At 46.5% G+C, this 17,260-nt stretch overlaps 1 long non-coding RNA gene across 3 annotated transcripts; it reads right to left on the bottom strand.

Moving 5' to 3' along the window:
• Nucleotides 1-1,190: 1,190 nt before the first annotated feature.
• On the bottom strand, nt 1,191-17,038 carry LOC107547614. Of its 3 annotated transcripts, none has more exons than XR_001604281.3 (5): nt 16,592-17,038; nt 11,303-11,426; nt 9,301-9,408; nt 3,982-4,182; nt 1,191-1,412 (listed from the first exon to the last, which is right to left on the bottom strand). It is a non-coding gene; the product is annotated as an uncharacterized LOC107547614 (long non-coding RNA). The 3 variants fall into 3 exon arrangements; XR_005660511.1 differs by having other exon boundaries at nt 1,191-1,406; XR_003762905.2 differs by lacking the exons at nt 1,191-1,412; nt 3,982-4,182; nt 9,301-9,408 and having other exon boundaries at nt 11,008-11,426.
• Nucleotides 17,039-17,260: the final 222 nt, after the last annotated feature.

The following is a 17,260-nucleotide window of genomic DNA, read 5'->3' as shown; positions in this document are numbered from 1 at the left end:
TCATTGATCCATTAGGAATATCCAAAAGAACACATCCTAGAGACCCAAGCGCCACAGATCCGTCTCACTGGTCACTGGATGACCAGTTAGTTGTCGCCGACAGTCCGCCGATTCATCCGGGAAGAGTTGTATGAACGCTATTGTGTTGTAATCCAAGGTTTCTATTGAGCTCTTCCAGTGTGCAGAGCATCGTACTAAAGGCTTGGGGGAGTACAATACAACAGAGTTGATAGATACCTGCCCAAGTGCTCGGTACAGTGCTCCGCACACAGTAAGCTCTCAATAAATACCACTGATGGACCGACCGATGAACTCTCTGACAGTCCCAGAATAATACCTCATCTGGACGAGGTTATTTCGATATTTATAAAGGTCCAAGACACCAGCGACACTGTGATTGCCCTTCCATACACAATCACACGGGGAAGCAGTACGGCCTAGTGGACAGAGCACAGGCCTGTGAGTCAGAAGGACCTGGGTTCTAATCCCAGCCCCGCCGTTGTCTGCTGTGCGACCTTGGGCAAGTCACTTAAATTCTCTGTGCCTCAGTTCCCTCATCTGTAAAACAAGGATTAGGAGTGTGAGGCCGGTGAGGGACAGGGACTGTCTCCAACCCGATTTCCTTGTATCCGCCTCAGTGCTTAGTACAGGATCTGAGACATAGTGAGCACTTAACTAATACCACCATTGTTATTATTATTCCATAGAGGCTTTTGAAATACATATGCGAGATGCACACTGAGGTGAATGCCCATCTGAAAAGTAATACATTTTGTTTGTGTTTTAGGGGAGAGAAAACCCTATTGTACTAAGTTAACTACTAAGTTAACCAAGTATATTCCTGAAATCTGATTAGAATGAACCGAGGCAGGAAAGAAACCCCCTTTTTTTCTCTCATTAGATGGTCGGAGTTTCAAATTCTGTTCTCAAAGTGTTGTAAAGAGTATGGTATTGCAGATTGATGCACTGAATACATTTCCACAGTTCTTGATGTGTTTCATAAAAGGTCCATTTCAAAAGTGTGCTGTATTATAGGTGAACGCTCGCAGTAAATAATCTCGTTACAGAAACCTAAGCAATTTTTACAAGGCGTATTTCTGGCTGACTGAACAATTTATTCTCCAGATGTCACATTGTATTTTTCCAATATAAAATGAAACAGCTTTCTCCCCCACCCCAGCTCCCCCTATCCCCCATTTTTAAGGCCAACTGCTGGGCTTTGTCTGAGCCAGGAACAAAGACGCCTCCTTACCCGGGCTGATCTGGTGTTTAAGTCCATTACTGTAAAATTAGCACCTCACCTGGGGATGCTGAGCAAGGCTACTTTCTTCTAATTTCATCTGGACCAGAGATCCCAGCCCCTGGGATGGGCATTCCTCAGCTCCCCGAGCCAGAGAGCATCTTCCCTGCTCCTTGGATATGTGGATGGAAAGAGAAAGAGGGAGAGAGGGCGAGGGGAAGGGAGACGGAGAGAAAGATCAGAGGGAGCAGTGTCGCCTAGTGGATAGAGCACCGGTCTGGGAGTCAATCTAATCCCAGCTCTGATATTTTTGTCTGCTATGTGACCTTGGGCAAGTCACTTGACTTCTCTGTGCCTCAGTTCCCTCATCTGTAAAATGGGGATTAAGACTGTGAGTCCCACGTGGGACCTGGACTATGTCCAACCTGATTAGCTTGCATCTACCCTCTAGACTGTGGTAGGGAGTGTGTCTGCTGTTTCTTGTTATATTGTATTCTCCCAAGTGCTTAGTACAGTGTTTTGCACACGGTAAGCGCTCAATCCCTACGATCGAACCTACCCCAGGGCTTAGAAGGGTGCCTGGCACCTAGTAAGCACTTAACAAATACCATAAAAAAGGGAGTCAGGAATCAATCACTCAACTGTATTTATTGAGCTCCTACTGAGTGTAAGATACTGTACACACACATACACACCCAGAAACAGCGCTGTCCCTCATATCAGATCAATCAGTCATATCTATCGAACACTTACTATGTGCAGGGCACTGTACTCAGTGCTCGGGAGAGTTAGAGGTAACAATATATCAGAGTTGGTAGACATTCCCTGCCCACAACGAGCTTCCAGTCTAGAGGGAGAGACAGGCGTTAATATAAATAAATTAATTAAGGATGTGTGCGTAAGTGCTGTGGGGCCGAGGGAGGGGCAGAGAGAGGAAGAAAATCCAGGTGCGAGGATGATGCGGAAGGGAGTGGGAGAAGAGGAAATGAAGGCTTAGACAGGGAAGACCTCTTGAAGGAGATGTGTTTTCAATAAGGCTTTGAAAGTGATTGTCGGATCTGAAGAGAAGGTGCTCCAGGTCAGAGACAGGATTTGGGCGAGGGGTCAGCGGTGAGATAGACGAGACTGGGGTACAGGAGTAGACTGGCATTAGAGGAGTGATGGTGCTCTTGATGGTGAAATTTCCTAGGGGTGCTAGTGTTACTGTAAAGTTCCTATCATCCCAAGCCCACAAAAATAATGTCCCTTCTTGTGCCACAATATGAATAATGTTGGTATTTGTCAAGCGCTTACTATGTGCCGAGCACTGTTCTAAGCGCTGGGGTGGATACAGGGTCATCAGGTTGTCCCACGTGAGGCTCACAGTTAATCCCCATTTTACAGATGAGGGAACTGAGGCCCAGAGAAGTGAAGTGACTGGCCCACGGTCACACAGCTGACAAGTGGCAGAGCTGGGATTCCAACTCATGACCTCGGACTCCCGAGCCAGTGCTCTTTCCACTGAGCCACCCTGCTTCTCCAGTATTCGTTGGTGGCGGTGCCTGACACTCTTTTTATGTTGGCCTCCTTGTCTCAAATCCTGGCAAACCTCCTGCTCAAACAGAACAGCTCCTTTCTCAACTGCAGTATGATCTAACGGTCTTCATACGACTATTGGCTCCCAATTTCCAGTGGAGGTGCGGCCAAACCTTGAGCATTTTATATAGCTCTTGGGAGAGCTCAATAAGACACACAGTCCTGCCCTTGAGGACCTTCTAATCTAATAGGAGAGACAGGTAAACTCTAGACTCTTGGCTCACTGTGGGCAGGGAATGGGTCTGTTGTTGTATTGTACTCTCCCGGGCGTCTAGTACCGTGTCTTGCGCGCAGTAAGCGCTCGATAGGATTGAACAAATGAATAAAAAGACAGGAACGGGCACATCCCCGTTCTGGGATCGGGAAGGAATTCTGATTCTGAAGATTTCTAACATCTCAAAGATCACTTAGTAGATCTAGAGCATTTAGTGAAGCCCCGCTGAGCGCAGAGCACCGTACTGAGTACCTAGTAGAGGCAGAACACTATACTGAGGGTTTGGGAGACTACGTCAGAAGCGAAAAATATAGATCCTGCCCTCCATGACTTTATAATCTTGTGGTAGGCTCTGGCAGACCCCACTTTTATAAAATGGGGAGCAAAAGGAAAAGCAAATTCACAAACGGTAATAGTAAGAGGAAGGAGAAATGAATAAATAGAGTAAAAAGATCTGTATACAGCTTAGTGTAAGAGGAGCTACTGAGAGCTTAGCTCTTTTCCAAGTACAAGAAAGCGCCTACCACTTCTGTTGTTACTGCGCTCTCCCGAGCGCTCAGTATAGTCCCGAGCTCCCAGTATAAGGGGTGGATGAGAGAATCTGGAGATCCAAACCTTCAGTTCTAGGGATCAATTTCCCTTGGCAATTGATGCCCACTGCCAAGACAATAAGTGCAAAGCACTGAAGGAAAACAACAGAAAGAAGATCTACTCTCCTACCTTTCAGGAGCTAGCGATGGAATGGGGGAAGCAGACAAAAAACTATTTACAGAAAGGACACCGAGTGCTTTCCACGCCGATAGTTTCAAATATCTTTGTACAAGGTTGACCTTTCCTTTGGATGACGCTAACACCTTCTATTTACCCACAGTGTATTGCTCCACAACCTTCCCCACCCTCACCCCTTTTCCTAGCTCTGTATAGGTCACACACAGGCGCACACCCTCCTAACCTGAATGGTGAGTTTCTTTGCAGAGAAAGTAAGGAAGTGCAGCAGGACAGTTTTTTTTCAGCAATGAGGTCAGTCCCCGGTGGCAGGAGGTCTGCAGTGAAATGCTGCTTCCGTGTGACGATCTGTGTTTTGCGGTCTCCTCCCAGTCTTCTGGAGGTTCACACGGGTCCTTACTGACTTTGAAATCCTTACAGGGAAGTCCTAGGAAGAGCGAGAGAGGGAGGAAGGAGATCTAAGTGGCTGGATATCGCGAAGAGATTTCATCAGAACCGCACTGTGGTTTGGACAGCCGGTCTCCAAGAACACCAGGGAAGTCAGGCAGCTTTGTTCCTCTGGTAGGGGTGGTTTCTCAGTTCGTGGCTCAGTGGAAAGAGCCTGGGCTTCGCAGTCAGAGTCATGGGTTCGAATCCCGTATCTGCCACTTGTCAGCTGTGTGACTGTGGGCAAGTCACTTCACTTCTCTGGGCCTCAGTTACCTCATCTGGAAAATGGGGATTAACGGTGAGCCTCACGTGGGACAACCTGATTACCCTGTTTCTACCCCAGCGCTTAGAACAGTGCTCTGCACATAGTAAGCGCTTAACAGATACCAACATTATTATTATCTCCGCTACATCAGTAGCAGCAGAATATATCAGGCACAGGGCTGGGAGGCCCAAGCATCCGATTAAATGACGGACAGTGCGGTTCTCGGCTGGTCTATTCCCTGGCCGGTACGCTTGTGTTATATTTGTTTTAAACTAGACGTAAGATCGTTATGGGCAGGGGACGTGTCTGTTATATTGTTAAATCGTACTCTCCCAAGCGCTTTTTAGTGAAATGCTCTGCACATAGTAAGTGCTCCGTGAATACAACTGACAAACCTATCTAAGTGTCTTATTGGCTCAAGACTCTAACCTCGTTGTGGGCAGGGAAAGTGTCTGTTACTGTTGTGTTGTGTTCTCCCAAGCGCTTAGGACAGGGCTCTGCACACAGTCAGCGCTCAATTAACACAACTGACTGACGGAGTGAATGACTGACAAGTTGGGCTGCTTAGAATTGGCATCCAGGTTCACAGGAATCTGAAAGGGGAAAGTAACAGCCCCGGAGCTGGAGGAGGGGGTGGAATGTGAAGTTGCATCCAGCTGCAAGCTGAGCAACTACAGAGATTTTGCAAACTTCTTCCAAGGCCTTCTTCCTGTGTGTCTTTTTGATGCCCTTCCCTACATTCTGGAAATAGAGAAATTAATGTAAGTTACATTACATCCGCTGCTTGCACCATAAACCACAGAACCGTCCTCTTCGCCTCAGTTTCAAAGCCCATTAAAGTTTGGGAACTTTTAGGAATGGACCTAAGTACAAATACTTTTACTTTAGAAATTTGAATAGTTATTATTTAATTTACTAAAAAGAGGGAGAATGGCAAAGGCGTGTGTGGAATTCTTTCATGCTGCCCTATGTAGGGACAGTTTCAAAAACAGGGTCAGATAAACTTAAATCCTGAGACTTCGGGATCAAGATCCTGAGGAGAGGAATTGATTACAGTGATGGCGGCTTGACTGGTGTCACTTGTGATCTCTTTTCCTCGCCGATAGGGTTCCCACTGGGGTACAAAGGAAAACAAGACGGTAAACAGGCAAGGACGCGGCACACTGAAGTTCTTGTGTGGTCGTCACCCACATTAGCCAGCTATCGGCAAAACTGGAGCTAGAATCCAGGTTTCCTGTTTGCTACGATACTACAGACTGATCTATGCACTGGACAGACAGCAGAGTCAGGGCTCTAAATCAGTGTACTGGGACTAGGAGAGCATACTGAACTCAAAGTTGCAATCCCTTCCCTTGAGGTTTTTTTTCAATAATGATGGTATTTATTGAGGATTTTCTATGTGCAGAGCACTGTACTAAACACTTGGGAGAATCCGGTAGGATGGAGTCGGTAGTCACATAAACCTCTCCAATTTCGAAGGAGACAACCGAAGCTCCCCGCAGGACTGAAACTTAAGGGGGAAGAGTTGTAGAAGAGAGGAGAGGCTCAGGAAGGCTGTCCAGTGGTTTCTTACCCTGGCCGGCCAACTCAAATCATTCGTTCGTTCAATAGTATTTATTGAGCGCTTACTATGTGCAGAGCGCTGCACTAAGCGCTTGGAATGTACAAATCGGTAACAGATAGAGACAGTCCCTGCCCTATGACGGGCTTACGGTCTGATCGGGGGAGACAGACAGACGAGAGCAATAGCGATAAATAGACTCAAGGGGATAAACGTCTCATTAAGACAATAGCAAATAAATCGAATCATGTGCCAGAACGTCAAGGCCACCCATTTCTAGAGAAGCTTGAGGAACGGTGACAAGCAAACCAGCCTGGGCATAAAGCCCGCCACCTGAGGAATACATTTACATACGAATTGGCAGAACTTTTCCATCACCCACTCCTTCCTTCCTCTTTCCCTTCCTGCCCAAGCAGAATACTATTCAAGGAAATGGGAATTAGGATGACAATACTGTTTTAGGTCAGAAGCATTCCATCGGCATCGATACATTAATCGATTGTACAACCACTCATCCTATCCTGCCTGGATTACTGCATCAGCCTCCTTGCTGACCTCCTGTCTCTCCTCACTCCAGTCCGTACTTCACTCTTCTTCCTCGATCATTTTTCTACGGAAACGTTCAGGACGTATTTCCCCACTCCTCCGAAAACTCCAGTGGTTGCCCATCTACCTCTGCATAAAATCAAAACTCCTCACCAGTGGGTCCAAAGCGCTCAGTCACCTTGACCCTTCCTACCTCTCCTTGCTACTCTCCTACTAATAATAATGTTGGTATTTGTTAAGCGCTTACTATGTGCAGAGCACTGTTCTAAGCGCTGGGGTAGACACAGGGGAATCAGGTTGTCCCACGTGGGGCTCACAGTCTTAATCCCCATTTTACAGATGAGGGAACTGAGGCACAGAGAAGTTAAGTGACTTGCCCACAGTCACACAGCTGACAAGTGGCAGAGCTGGGATTCGAACTCATGAGCCCTGACTCCAAAGCCCGTGCTCTTTCCACTGCGCCACGCTGCTTCTCTGAAGAAGAGAGGAGAGGCTCAGGAAGGCTGTCCAGTGGTTTCTTACCCTGGCCGGCCAACTCAAATCATTCGTTCGTTCAATAGTATTTATTGAGCGCTTACTATGTGCAGAGCGCTGCACTAAGCGCTTGGAATGTACAAATCGGTAACAGATAGAGACGGTCCCTGCCCTACTACAACCCAGCCCCGACACTTCACTCCTCTAATGCTAACCTGATTACTTTGTATCTTCTCGAGGGCTTAGTTCAGTGGTTGACGCTCAGTAAGGACTTTACAGATGTCATTATTATTATTATCATCATCATCATAGAGAAGCAACGTGGCTCAGTGGAAAGAGCACAGGCTTGGGAGTCAGAGGTCATGAGTTCGAATCCCGGCTCTGCCACTTGTCAGCTGTGTGACTGTGGGCGAGTCACTTCACTTCTCTGGGCCTCAGTTCCCTCATCTGTAAAATGGGGATTAAGAGTGGGAGCCCCACGTGGGACGACCTGATTCCCCTGTGTCTACCCCAACGCTTAGAACGGTGCTCTGCACAGAGTAAGCGCTTAACAAATACCAACATTATTATCATCATCATCATCATTAAGGAATGAAGCGGGTCAGAAGCTGCCACTTCATAAGGAGATTTTTGAGGAGATTTCCAAAGGGTCATAGAGCCCCCTTCCCCTTGAGAGAAAGATCGTATCTCCACCCTGAGTCCCTCTTACTTAAGGCCCTCGAAGCAGCTCAAAGACCACGTAGGCTCTGGGTATGATGAAATCCATTGCCTCCCTCCCTGGTTGGATGAGGATATATATGGGGCCGCCCGCCTCTCTCTCCCCTCAATGCCTTCTGTACTGTTTTTCCTCCTTCAGACCATTTAGTCAGTGCCATTAATCAAACTCCTATAGCAGAAAATGCATGCATAAGTCCTACACATTTATTACCATGGCAACAGCTCAGGCTCTGTTCATATGTCAAGCTACATCAGTGGAGATAAATTCTATTGTTTTCCTACTGACAGTTCTCTCTGTGTTGGACTTAATCCACAGCAAAATATCACTTTGCTCCTTATTTAAGAGAGAGAGAGAAGGAGCACACTCAGTTCCCTTCCCAAGGTTTCCAAACCCAACCTGAATTATTTTTTTTAACAACAAAAAGTATCCACCTCCCTGGAGTTCTCCCATTGGCTTCTTGGCTGGGGGCGGGGGGGGGGGGGGGGTTGTTCATATTTTGAAGGTTGATACTTTCAAGGGGAGAAACTAATGAGTAAAATGTGCAAAGATGCCTTGTGATGTCTCTACATCTGTGGCATGAGGATGGTGAGCTTCCTTTCTGCTCCTCTGTACCGGGCTGATTCAAACTGACTCCTTCCCAGCAAAGGCTGTGCATAGAAAGGGGTCATGAAGAATTCTGCCCTAATAAATCAAATCTCTCTCCCAGAGAGGATTTTTTTAAACTTCGAGGGCAATCCCCAGTGCATTCTCTCCCTCCAGCACTCACTGTGTAGCTCAATCACCTGTGGGAATGACCCATCACTGTGTTGAGAGAAAGAAAGCAGCTCCAGGCTAGTAGTAGGGCAATGCAGAAGGGAGTAGGAGAAGAGGAAATGAGGGCTAAAGCGGGAAAGGCCTCTTGGAGGAGATATAGTTTCAGTAAGGCTTTGAAGGTGGGAAAAGTGAACATCTATGAAAATCACAGTAAGTCCAATGAAGATTTGGATTTTTTCATGGATGAGATCCATCATTGGTCACTACTGGGAAGGTTAGGGAGGGGGAGGGAAAAAGCAAGGTTGTCGGATGATCCCCCTCTTCCCGTTAGGGTAGCTGGATGCCACAAGATGCCACTTTGGGAGACAATCCTGAGCCAGCTGGACCCAGGAACGGCACCCTTTAGTCTCACATTCTCAGGCTACTCCTCCATGATCCAGCGCGATTGAGAGACACGGAATGAAGTCTTCACTGGGTGATGGTTCATGGTATTAATCAGAATTATGCCCTAGGCTTATGGCTTTGCTTAATAATGTGTTTAATGTGAATTAAATGTTAAAGACCCATGAAAAAGGCAGCTGAAGGGCCATCGAAATCTTTCCCTTTAGAGACTTTAAAGTAATGGATGATCTCCTCTGTGTCTCACCCATCGTTGTTTTCATAGGAAGTGTTGGTATAACTTAATCTCTCCCGCCCCTTCCAAAAAAATTAGATGTCTGAAGTCACGGATCATCACATGGAGGATAAAATTTGAATTCTCTTAATCACACCACCAATATCTGCCTCCTCAGTCCCCTACCTTATTCTTCTTCCACAGGTATTCATTCCTTCAAATGCATCTCAAGACCCAGATCATACAGTTCTTGCTTGGAAGTGCGAGTCGTTCGAATCAGAGGTAACAGCCAACCTTTGACAACAGTAGGGATTATTATAATAAACTCTGATCTTGACAAAAAGTACATCTCTAGGGATTCATGCCCATTTCGGGTTTTTTTCTTACTTTGAAATTTGAAAAACTACCAAGTGCTTCAAGTTTTCTCTGATCTCACATGCTAATAAAACTTGGTATATTTCTTAAGAAGGCATATTTTTTGGTAAAAGAGTTTTCAGACGAGCAGTTTCCTTTTTTGTCCCAAATCTGCCAAGGATGGACCTAAGGTAAGAAGCAGCGTGGCGCAGTGGAAAGAGCACGGGCTTTGGAGTCAGGGCTCGTGAGTTCGAATCCCAGCTCTGCCACTTGTCAGCTGTGTGACTGTGGGCAAGTCACTTAACTTCTCTGTGCCTCAGTTCCCTCATCTGTAAAATGGGGATGAAGACTGTGAGCCCCACGTGGGACAACCTGATTCCCCTGTGTCTACCCCAGCGCTTAGAACAGTGCTCTGCACATAGTAAGCGCTTAACAAATACCAACATTATTAATGTAAGTACTTTGCTAACAACAAGAACTTAGACTCTAACAAGAGTTTAGACTGAGCCCGTCGTTTAGACTGTGAGCCCGTCATTGGACAGGAATTGTCTCTATCTGTTGCCGAATTGGAGATTCCAAGCGCTTAGTACAGTGCTCTGCCCATAGTAAGTGCTCAATATTGGACGAATGAAAGAGCGGTACTAATAATAGTAGTAACGGTAGCAATTATTAGCAGTAGGACAAGAACAAGTACTAATAGTAGAAAGTATCCCCCTCTAGGCTGTAAACTTATTCATTCCATTGTATTGATTGAGCACTTACTGTGTGCAAAACACTGTACCAAACACTTGGGAGAGTACCATAAAACAACAAACAGACACATTCCTGCCCCCATTGAGCTCACAGTCTAGGGGGGAGACAAGGCATGAATATAAAGAAATTAGAGATATACAGATACGAACCGGGATTGTGTCTACCAATTTGGTTACATTTTGCTCTCCCAGGTGCTCTGCACACAATAAGATTTGAGGAAATACCACTGATTGATAGGAGAAGAAGTAACTGTAGTAGGTAGTAGTAAAAATTATATTTACATTTTGTAAATATGTGCTGGAGGGAGAGACCGTAAACTCTTTGGGTGGCGGGGGTCGTGTCTGCCAACTCTAACGCACTGTACTTTCCCCAGCGCTTAGTACACAGGCCTGTACTCAATAAGTGCTCAGCAAATACCACTGGTTCCTACAACAGGAAGCCCAAGACAGGGTCCTGGCTCCCGAGAAGCTGGAGTCACTCTGGGAAGACTTTGAATGGTCTGTCATATGGCCGCAGTTATTTATTCTGTCCAGGTTCTTCCTCCTGCTCCAATTTGCCAACCTCCCTCTCAACCCCAGAACGCTGAAGTCATCACCTACACCCAATCAATCAATCAAATCGACTGTATTTATCGAGCGCTTTACTGAGTGCAGAGTGCTTTACGAGACCTAGTAGACATCCCCTGCCCGCAGCGAGCTTACGACTAACCGGAAGCACCTTCCCCCAGGCTTAGCACGGTGTTTGGGGCATAGTAAGTGCTTAACAAATGCCACAGTGATTATCATCATCGTTATCATCATTACTTTTATTATCGTTATCCACAACGAGGCCCCCAGAAGTGAATGAGAGTTGAATCTTGAAGAGTTAATGTCCTTCCCTACCCAGTACAGGTAGTAAATTTGAGGCTAGCGAAGCCAAGTCAAACCAGGTGTGATGGATTTATTACACTGGAGTTCACCGAAAGTGCTCCGGTGCAGTTTTTAAAACCATGCAGTCATTAAAAATATTTGAAAGCATAGTCTCTACGATCATTATAAGAGATTCTTGACAGTCCATCATTTTTAATGGTGCTATTATTCACCGTGGCTCTGTTGGTGCAGATTGCGTGTGCTGGGGCAAGGAAGAGGTGTGCATTACTGGATCGCCGAGCCAATGAAAATCAGTGTTCGGGCTTGTATTCGGGAATCATCTTACACCACAGAGTCCTATGGAAAAGGAGGTGCGTACAGTTAAACACGTGAAGCGTAATACTTGGCCGCGTGAAGCCGACCTGACTTTTCTTAAAACAGCATTGCTAAATAGGGCATAAAAGCAAAATGGAAGGAAAACCAGCGATTAGTACAGTGCCTGGCACGTAGCAAGTGCTCAACAAATACCGTAATTATTAACTGTTATTAAAGATGAGGCTAAGAAAAGTGCAGCCCCATCCTTCCTCCACCCATCCCGATGGGACGACGTTATTTGCAGTCCATGTGGGAAAGGAGAAGATGGAGCCCCGGGGCTGCTTCGTTGTGAAGAGGCTGTTTTCCATTTGGGCAACAGGCTATATGCTCTGAGTAGCTGCCGAAGGTAGCACGGGGCTAAAAATGGCCTCTGCTCATTTGTTGCCTTCCAAAAGTTGTCTTCCAGCACTACGGATTTGACTGGATCCTGAGAGACATTTTTCAGGGACTTTCTAAACTGCTCATCTGAAATTGCCAACAGAAAATCCTGGTCTTAAGCAAGCTTCAGGAAAATAAGAGGGTGGGAAGAGGAGGGAGAGAAGAGAGAGAGAATGCTGCTCTGGGCTAGGGCTCTTCATTCAGTCGTATTTAGTGAGTGCTTGCTGTGTGCAGAGCACTGTACTAAGCGCTTAAAATAAGCGCTAGATCTCTCCACCTGGGGTGGCTAGGAAGCAGCATGGCATAGTGGCAAGAGCACGGTCTCGGGTGTCAGAGATCGTGGGTTCTAATCCCAGCTCTGCTACTCGTCTACTGTGTGACCTGGGGCAAGTATCTTAACTTCTCCGCGTCTCAGTTACCTCATCTGTAAAATGGGGATTGAGACTGTGAGCCTTGTGTGGGAGAACCTGATTACCTTGTATTTACAACGGCACTTAGGACAGTGCTTGGCACATCGTAAGGGCTTTACAGATATGATCATTATTATTATTAATGATGGCCCTTGGGCGAACAAGTTCCTAGGAAACCCAAGACATCTCTGGACAGTGAGCGCCTTGTGGACAAGGATGTATGTGTCTAGCAGCTTTAATGTATTATTCTTTTCCAAGGGCCTGGTACAATGCTAAGTACGCAGTAAGCACTCAGTAGGTCATTAATCTCAACTTTGGACTGGCAGAGTAATGCTGGAGACTCTCGTGGCTGCCTTTTTGCAGACTTCCATCTAAATTGGGCCAGAAGTGACCCAAAACTAGAGTGTTGTTCCAGGGGGCCGTGTGCCCCGAGTTGCTCCAGAGCTTTTGTGCTTCTCTCCCAGGGGTGAACTCTAGCACTTTGTCTGAGTTGTAGAATTTGGGGGCGGGACCTGAGGTAGGGTGTTGATGTCTGGTCCCAAAAATTTTATAAAGGATATTAGAACTGCCGGGTTCCTTATTGGTCCCGGACAAGGGACCGGCAAACGGGAAACCCGACTACCAGGTAGAAAAGCAGACGAATATCCCACCCCACCGGCGCTTCCCGCTAGGCCGACTGACTCTCCCAAACACCTAAACTCCAGGGGCAGGGTTGGAATTCAGAAGCCGGGGACCCGATTAAAAAGAAGGGGCTTCATCGGACCAGTGGTCAAGAAGCTTCATGGGAAAAAACACCAGAGTCAGAACCAACACTGACTCCAAGAAATGACACAGAGCAGAGTGGGCTTTTCGCCTCTCCTACGATCTCCTTTTTTTGTTTTTTTTTTAATGGTCACTGTTGAGCGCTTACTATGGGCCAGGCACCGTACTAAGAGCTAGGAAAGCAGCGCGGCACAGTGGAAAGAGCCTGGGCTTCGGAGTCAGAGGTCATGGGTTCGATTCCCGGCTCTGCCACTTGTCAGCTGTGTGACTGTGGGCAAGTCACAATTTCTCTGTGCCTCAGTGACCTCATCTGTAAAACGGGGATTAACTGTGAGCCTCACCTGGGACGACCTGATTCCCCTGTATCTCCCCCAGCGCTTAGAACAGCGCTCTGCACATAGTAAGCGCTCAACAAATACCAACATTATTATACAAGCTAATAAGGTTGGACACAGTTCATGGCCCACATGGGGCTCAGAGTCTTCATCCCCATTTTACAGATGAGGTAGCTGAGGCACAGAGATGTTAAGTGGCTCGCCCAAGGTCACATAGCGGACAAGAGGCAGAGCCGGGATTAGAACACAGGTCCTTATGACTCCCAAGTCCTTGCTCTATCCACGAGGCCAAGCTGCTTCTCTGGCTCCTCAGCCTCCTCGAAAGACTCTGGCAAAGTACCCTGTCGTCGTAGTTTTAATTTACTTGTTGAGACCGTGGGCAGGACTTAAAATATCTGATTAGTCTCTCTGTTGATTTGCAAACGCTGGTGGGTTTCTATGCCTCGTTTCTAATGGAATCTACTTTGGAGCTGATTTAAGTAATTCATTTATTTTCAAATAAATTTAGCCTCATTTATGTTGCTGCCAATCAGACATCCCGTGCATTTCACTTGTTACCTAAAGACTCTTTCATTCATTCCTTCAATAGTATTTATTGAGCGCTTACTATGTGCAGAGCACTGTACTAAGCGCTTGGAATGAACAAGTCGGCAACAGATAGAGACGGTCCCTGCCGTTTGACCGGCTCACGGTCTAATCGGGGGACCAGAGAGAAAAGATAGCTAATGTCCTAGGGTTATTGTGGAAATCCTAGATGACCGCAAGTGAGATTTGGGGAATTAACTGGTATCATTACAACTGACTTTTGTGGGGTTTTTGCTGTAAATGATGAAAGTAGCATCTGAGTATCTCTCTCCAACCTACACTTTATTTTTATATCCAATCGCTATACTTTATGGACAGTACATTTTAGGAACTCCAACACATGGGGGAATTTGTACAACCGAAAGCAGAGAAAGCGAGGTCCGAAGAGCAAGGAGAAACTAGCAACCCCAGACTGTCAGCGATGAAAACAGGGGCTTGAACCCAGAAGTCCTGATTATGCTCATCCCAACAATCATTTAATCAGTGGTATTTTCTGAGCACCTCTTCTGATCAGACCACTGTATTAAGCACTTGGGAGGGTATAGCAAAAATAAGAGTTATAGTACCTGCCCTTCAGTAATTCACAATCCAATGGGAGAGTTAGGCAAATACAAATTATAATAATAATAATCACGTTGGTATTTGTTAAGCGCTTACTATGTGCAGAGCACTGTTCTAAGCGCTGGGGTAGACACAGGGGAATCAGGTTGTCCCACGTGGGGCTCACGGTCTTCATCCCCATTTTACAGATGAGGTAACTGAGGCCCAGAGAAGTGAAGTGACTCGCCCACGGACACACAGCTGACAAGTGGCAGAGCTGGCATTCGAACTCATGACCTCTGACTCCAAAGCCCGTGCTCTTTCCACTGAGCCACGCTAAGGAGTGGAAATCAGAAAAAGAATGTAGTCTAGTGGAAAGACCCCGGGCCTGGGAGTCAGAAGGACCTGGATTCTAATCCCAGCTCTGCCCCTTGTCTGCTGTGTGATCTTGGGGGAGTCAATCTACTTCTCTGTGCCTCAGTGACCTCCTCTGTAAAATGGGGGTTAAGACTTTGAGCCCTATGTGGAACATGGACTGTGTCCAACCCTAATTAGTTTGTACCTACCCCAGTGGTTAGTACAGTGCTTGGCACACAGTAAATGCTTAGACTGTAAGTTTATTGTGGTCAGGGAATGTGACTATTGTTGCACTGTACTCTCCCAAGTGCTTAGAACAGTGCTCTGCACATAATGAGCACTCAATAAATGCGATTGAATGAACAAATACCATAAAAAATGGAATAATTATTGATTAGAGGAGTGTGGTAGGATAAATAGATGAACATAAATTAAATAAATAAAATAAATCATTAAATAAATCATTAAATAAATTAAATAAATAAATAAAAGCATAAATTAGCACATTGATATTATCAGTGGTATTTACTATGTGCAGATCATTGTACTAAGCACTTGGGATAGTACAACAGAGTTGGCAGACACATTCCCTGCTCAAAGTGAGCTTAAAGTGAGCTTACATCTGATATTTGTCCCACATTTGATTTTCACCCCTCAGCACTTATGCATATACCTTTAAATGATACATTACAACTCATTTATTCACATTTATTTCTGTCTCCTCCTCTAGACTGTAAGCTGGTTGTGGGTTGGGAGCGCGTCATTTGCACTGTACTCTCCCAGGTGCTTAGTACGGTGCTCTGCACATAATGAACACCGCTGACTGACTGACGAATGCTATTTAGGAGGTGCCCAAACTAAAATGCTAAGGGCGGTAGTTCAATTGCCACCACCTGGGCTACCGGAGATTAATCTGGGAGTTACCCCTCATCACACAGCCATACTTTTACAGGCAAACTCCCTGTGCAATTGTAATAATGGGTAGTTTCCACACTGCCTGACTCCCTCAGCCCAGGCTGGTGTTCATACGGCAACAGTGTTCAAATGCAACCGAGGATGCTAGTTCCCAATCCTCCTTTTGTTGGATTGAAAAGGATGCTGAGGCCACAGAGGCTATTGTGAAGCAGCAGGTGGTTGGGTTTAGATGCTTTTCATCCGCATTCAAACCGCCAAGCAGGTCACTTGAGGTAGCCTGCACTTAGCCTGTGAATTTGCTGGTAGAGAACGGTCGGGGGTGGGCCATTATCCAGGGGACCCACGCAGAAGCAATCAGTGATCTTGATCATTATAACCAAAACTTGCCTCCACTCTCAAAATTAGGGATTTTCCCCTAGATGATCTGGATAATTACCTCAATTTTCCACTGCCCTTATCCTGTGTAGACATGAGCTACAAAATCTTCCAGCCAGAGGACCCGCCCCATGCTCCCACAGTTTTCTTTTGAGCAAAATGGGGGAGGTTCCTCGGAAACGCCTACGATCCCCCTCTGGCTGTCCCCACCAGATAAATCGCGTCACTGGCTCCGTCCCCATGTCACAGATGGAATTACTGAGATTACGGAAACAGCCCTCTGCCCCTCTTCCTCCTTTCTCACACACCCAAGATCAGGACCCAGGAGTGGGGAATCTAGAGAATTCTGTCCCTGGGGGCTAGAGGCCTCTTCGAGAAAAAACAGAACCACTTTCCCCAAAACCATTATCTTTAAAAGGAGAGAGGAGATCAGTACTTGAGTCTGGGTTTCTTTCCTTCTTTCTTTCCTTCCTTTCAGCCTGTGACTCACCATTCGCTTTCATTCGCTTTCCCGTCCTCCCCTTGGTTATCAGGAACTGCTTTGATCGGGCATTTCCAAAGGCCGGACTCCACTGGGATGAGGGGTGGGCCCCCCCGGGGCGCTGGGCGAGGAAGTACGTCTTGGTGCTCCACCAGAACGAGGTTCTTGTCTCTGGCTCCCGCTGAAACAAGCCAACTCCTGCAACCAGACCCTGTTCGGGTGCTTTCTGTGCACCTTCACCGGGCAAGCTCAAAATGTGGCTTTGGACAAGTGCTTTAAATTCTGAAGTCCTCCCATGGGCATTTCACCTTTCCTGCCTTAGTCCTCATTTCCCCCATCTGCCTTGCAGTCTTGCATCAATTTATGCCCTTGGCTCTGTACCTGTCAAGCACTTCGATCCTCGCCTCAGCCCCACGTCACTCATGTACACATCCTTATAATCCTCACAATTCCCCTAACCGTAATTTCTTTTAATGCCTGTCTCCCCCTGGGGACCGTAAGCTCTCTAAGGACAGGGATCGCATCTGCCGATTCTGTTGTACTTTCCCAAGCATTTAGGACAGTGCTCTGCACAGAGTAAGCCCTCAGTAGATATCATCGATTGATTGATTTGACTCGAGACCCCAACTCAGAACTCAGCCCTGGGGTATGCGTTAGTACCTGGATGATAGTCCCTCT

Source organism: Ornithorhynchus anatinus, chromosome 11 (genome assembly GCF_004115215.2).
Source record: "Ornithorhynchus anatinus isolate Pmale09 chromosome 11, mOrnAna1.pri.v4, whole genome shotgun sequence".
In the NCBI taxonomy this organism is placed as follows: Eukaryota; Metazoa; Chordata; class Mammalia; order Monotremata; family Ornithorhynchidae; genus Ornithorhynchus; species Ornithorhynchus anatinus.
This window is presented reverse-complemented; position numbering and strand designations above follow the sequence as displayed.